At 35.0% G+C, this 4,475-nt stretch overlaps 1 long non-coding RNA gene across 1 annotated transcript; it reads left to right on the top strand.

Moving 5' to 3' along the window:
• Positions 1 to 2,431: 2,431 nt before the first annotated feature.
• Positions 2,432 to 4,475, top strand: LOC130575819 (uncharacterized). Its single transcript, XR_008965600.1, has 4 exons — positions 2,432 to 2,651; positions 2,790 to 2,910; positions 3,402 to 3,493; positions 4,328 to 4,475. It is a non-coding gene; the product is annotated as an uncharacterized LOC130575819 (long non-coding RNA).

Below are 4,475 nucleotides of genomic sequence, written 5' to 3'. Positions count from 1 at the left end.
GAATCTGTCTCATTGAGACTGTTTTCTTACTCTAGGTTGCCATATACAAGAGACATGCAAGCAATCCATTTAAMAGCAAAGTAACAAGTCTAATGTGTCTATTGTGAGGCTTTATTACTGCCAGTTAAWGCAATATTCAGGACTATACATTGGAATTTTTTTTATGGCTAGTTAAGATGCAAAAGAATGGGAGGAGAGAAATGTCAGTGTCTGGGAAGGGAGAGAAAGCAGGTACGATGTTATGGATACATGAACTTTAGCCCAGTTCCCATTAAAAAAAAATTTAAAAAAAAAACAACAAAACAAACAAAAATCAAGGTGATTAACACTCAGAACAAGTTTTTCACAGAGCAGTTATACTGAGCTAGCTTAATTTCTCTCTGCCAGGGCATTAGCCCTTATCTCTGACTAGAGGAGAAGCAGTTTGACATGTATCTCAACTCTGAGGTTCGTTTAAGCAGGCTAATAAAACTTAGTCTTGATGCATCTACTGTTAGGTGGGTACTGGTCTGTTTTGTAGGAGTATTTGGAGACGGGTATGTGTACTTCTCTGTCTGGAAAGGTAAGTATTGCATAAGTGGTTGTCACATTTAAGGGAAGGTGTGAAGCCAATGAAGGGAATTACTCACCAAGATGAAGAATAAAAATGACTTAGTGCTCAGGAAATATGACTTACAAGGAAAGACAAGTGGAACTGGCCTTTCTTCATTGAAACTTTTTATATCAGTTCTTTGATATGTAAAAGATGGTTGCAAACCCAAAGTAGATGAATGTCTCTTGTGAAGAAGATGTATAAATGCAGATAAATTAAACCAGATACTTGGTGAATTGAGATAAATGGAAATGAAATACATTTCCTAAAATATTGTAGTGTCCATAGTTCTTGACATTTTCAGAAATTTCATGCATAGACTTGATACTATCTTGGGGCAGAAAGTGGTCTAGATTGTCTTGAGTGCTTTCAAGTTCTCAGACTTCATGAAAATAGTTTTATTTACTTACTGATGTTATTGGTTAACATTTGGTTTCAATCTTGTGTGGTTTGTGTTGGAAAAGCTGTTTCATATGAGATGTTTGATTCTTACATATCTTGAGGCAAGAAACACCTGTAGTAATGATGATTTATAAACAAGTTAGCTCACCAGGTCAGTGAAAGTACATTTAAATTGGAGTGGTGTACATATAGAGCTGTATGATGTATCGGTGTAACACTGGATAAGATCTGGGGTCTCTGGTAACATGAAATAAAGATGAACTGTCATGTTGATCACTACTTCCAGAATGTAAAATATTTACATTAAAAGATGGAAGTARTGCAAATAAATTGAGAATGGAGAAAAAACATTGTTACTTATAGCAACAGGGAGAGGAAGTAGAGCTTCTTGATGTTTTATTATTCATAATCCTGTAATCTTGTGATATCKCAAACTGCTTCTGGATGTCAAGATAGCTCCTTTAGCCAAAAAGTGTTTACAATAAGGTAAATTACTTTAAAAATAACTATGTAATCTGYCCTTTGCACACTGAATAAAATAATGCTTTGGAAGATACTGAATCCCATCCCATATTTGTAATTTCTCTTTATTTTMAAACTTTCCATTGAATTTGARWTGAAAAAAAAAWAGYAAGTTATTTTYYTCTTTTAGCATAATTTCATTCCAATACCAAATGAAAGGTGACAGTAACTTTACTATGAAATCTTGTAATCATTGTACATGGAATCTGTAGACTTAAGCCATTTTAAAAGKCTAAATCATTTTTGAAATGAACAAATATTAACTTTATATATATATATATATATACTCTATACTTAATTTTTTTTAAATGCATCAATGACAACTCAGAAGTTAGATTTTACAATAATATACAGGATGTGGGGATGTTGTAACAAGGTATTATTCATTTGTCTTGGGAAAATTTGAGAACAAATCTTGCCTAATATAAGATTTATTTTTTAGAAAYCCCAAACCAAAAAAMCCCAAATCAAAACRTATCTCTRTCTTTTACCTCATAGTTCATAAGTTCGGTTTTTTGCTGCAAAGCAGAATGATTTCAGTAGATGTCATTTTTAAGTGGCTAAGTAATCTTCTTTAGTAGTGAATGCTTAGAATTCTCAGAAATCAGTCTATTCGTGTGTTTTGGACAGTTCTTCTGAAGGGATCTTTCTTCAGAAAAGTTGCTTTCACAATACTATTGATGTGCTCAGAGATTATGCATCCTTTTTGGAGGGGGGATGCAAGAGTGCATTAAATGTTAATATTTCCAGAAGTTTGGTATGACATATTTACTGTCAGAATATTTGTAATGTAACAGTCTTGTATTTGCATATTGCTTCTCTTTCCAATGGACAATGTTCATAAAATACTGTTTTTTCTCCTAGAATTGTTCGGTGTGCAGCTGGTTTTTTTTTTTTTTTTCCAGAAGTGTTGACCCTGGCTGTGTCCCTCTAAAAGATAATATTCCTCCTAAAAAAGCCTGAGATGTGGCAGCTGAAACACCTTGTGAAAATGTTTCTATCCTTCTGATGAAAGGGGCATTGTTCAGGATCTGCATCTAAAAGATGTCTAAGATTAGTTTGAATTTGAATTGGAATTAAAGGTCCTCTAGTCCAACCACCTGCCATGGGCTGGGACATCTTCCACCTAGATCAGGTTTGTGCACTTCCAGGGATGGGACATTCACAACTTCTCTGGACAACCTGTTCYAGTGTCTCAATAATTAATTTCTTCCTTAGAGCCAATCTAAATCTACCCCCATTCACTTTAAACCAGTTTGTCCTGTCCTTGCAGACTCTGATGTGAGTGGCAACATAACTTCCAGGAGGATGTTCCATGATGTGACTGGGCACTGAAATGAGGATGACTGGCTGGTGGCTCCCGTGGTCCTTCTTAYTATCCTCTTTAAAAATGGGTGAGATATTCCCATTTTTCCAGTTACTGGGACTTTGCCTGACTGCCTTGACTTTTCAAGTATGATTGAGAAATTCTTCACGACTACATCAGCCAATTCTTTCAGGACTTTGGGATGCATCTCATCAGGCCTAGTAGACTTGTTTATGTAATTAAGCTGTCAGTGGAATGAATTGAAACGTGTGGTCATTCATGCAATTGAAAATAGAACAAAACTTTAGAGGATGTTCCTTCTCAGCTTGTCTTAGTCAGTCCCATCTTCTTGCCTTCCTTTTGGTTTCATGTTGAGTCTTTCAGTACCTTTCAAGCAATGTTAAGAAATGCACTGTCCTGGAAAAGTTTTAAGTAAACAAATCCCCCACAATCTCTTTTCAAATCTACCTGTAATCTACCAAATTTACTTCATGATGGTGAACAATTTATAACTACTGAAATGCATTTTTTCCAAATAGTATGAAACTGATTTTACTGAATCTACTTCTATGAACACAGGGTCTGAGTTCTAAAGTTCCTACTTTGCACACTGAGAGTGATGCAGGCTGCCTTTAACACTTGTGTATATGGTTCCAGAGGATCATCTTCAGGTATGTTGGGCTGAAATAATGATTGTGGCACTATTTTATCACTGTGATGCCAAATAGAACAGGATAAGAGTATGTGTGTCTGTTTTTACCGGACGACCTAGTGTTACCTGGTGAATTATGTATCTGGTATAAGTTAAAACACCCATTTGGCCACCATAATATTTTTATCTGGSACACAGTCTTGTGGCCAATAAAACCAAGATCAGGAGTCCTGCAGAGATACTACTTATTTACAACCTTTCTTCAATTGCATTATTTACTCCTTRGTGAAAGCTTTTTTTCTGCATAGCTTGTTTATCACTGTGATATTGTGATAATCATCCCTGCATTGTGAACTTAATTAATTGGCRTTTCTCAACCACAATTGCAATCCAAGCGATTGTTTTTGTAATTAAGCTTAGTTTCCAGTTTACTTTACTTTGCTTACATTATCTGGTTAGGCAATCATTGTCTGGAACATAATAAAATAATCTAAATTACTCTTCTTGTAAGAATAAACCAAACAATAATTAATATGCTATTGCTTCCTTAGGGACATTCTTGGAACATTTCAATAAAAAAAAAGAGAAAACATGAAGAAAAATCAATAGAATATGGGAATTACACTATTTTATTTGAAGTGYTTGGAGAATGTTAAAAAATTAAATAAAATGGAAAAACGAAAATATTTCCTATGGCAGGAAGCCTTTGCGGCAAAACTGTAATGAATCATGTGARGAATATTGCTCAAGTGCAGTTCCTGTTCTTAGAACTGAATTAGCCAGACCTCTATAAAACTGTGGTATTAAATGTGTATGCTTTTGTGTGTGCCACTTTTTTTTCAAACTATTGCAGGCATAATTAAACGAGATTAGCAGCATTCTTCACTGTAATCCATGGCAGACTTCTGAAAGGCAGAGTAAATACACGAACAAAAGGCCTGCAGCAAGGCTTGCTGTCACTGACAGATATACACCATTGGCTGATTTTGAGGTAGCCACTA

The sequence above is a fragment of the Malurus melanocephalus genome, unplaced genomic scaffold, assembly GCF_030028575.1.
Source record: "Malurus melanocephalus ecotype Western Australia unplaced genomic scaffold, MMel_1.1 scaffold_116, whole genome shotgun sequence".
In the NCBI taxonomy this organism is placed as follows: Eukaryota; Metazoa; Chordata; class Aves; order Passeriformes; family Maluridae; genus Malurus; species Malurus melanocephalus.
Note: the sequence above shows the minus strand (reverse complement) of the source record. Positions and strands in the feature narration are given on the sequence as shown.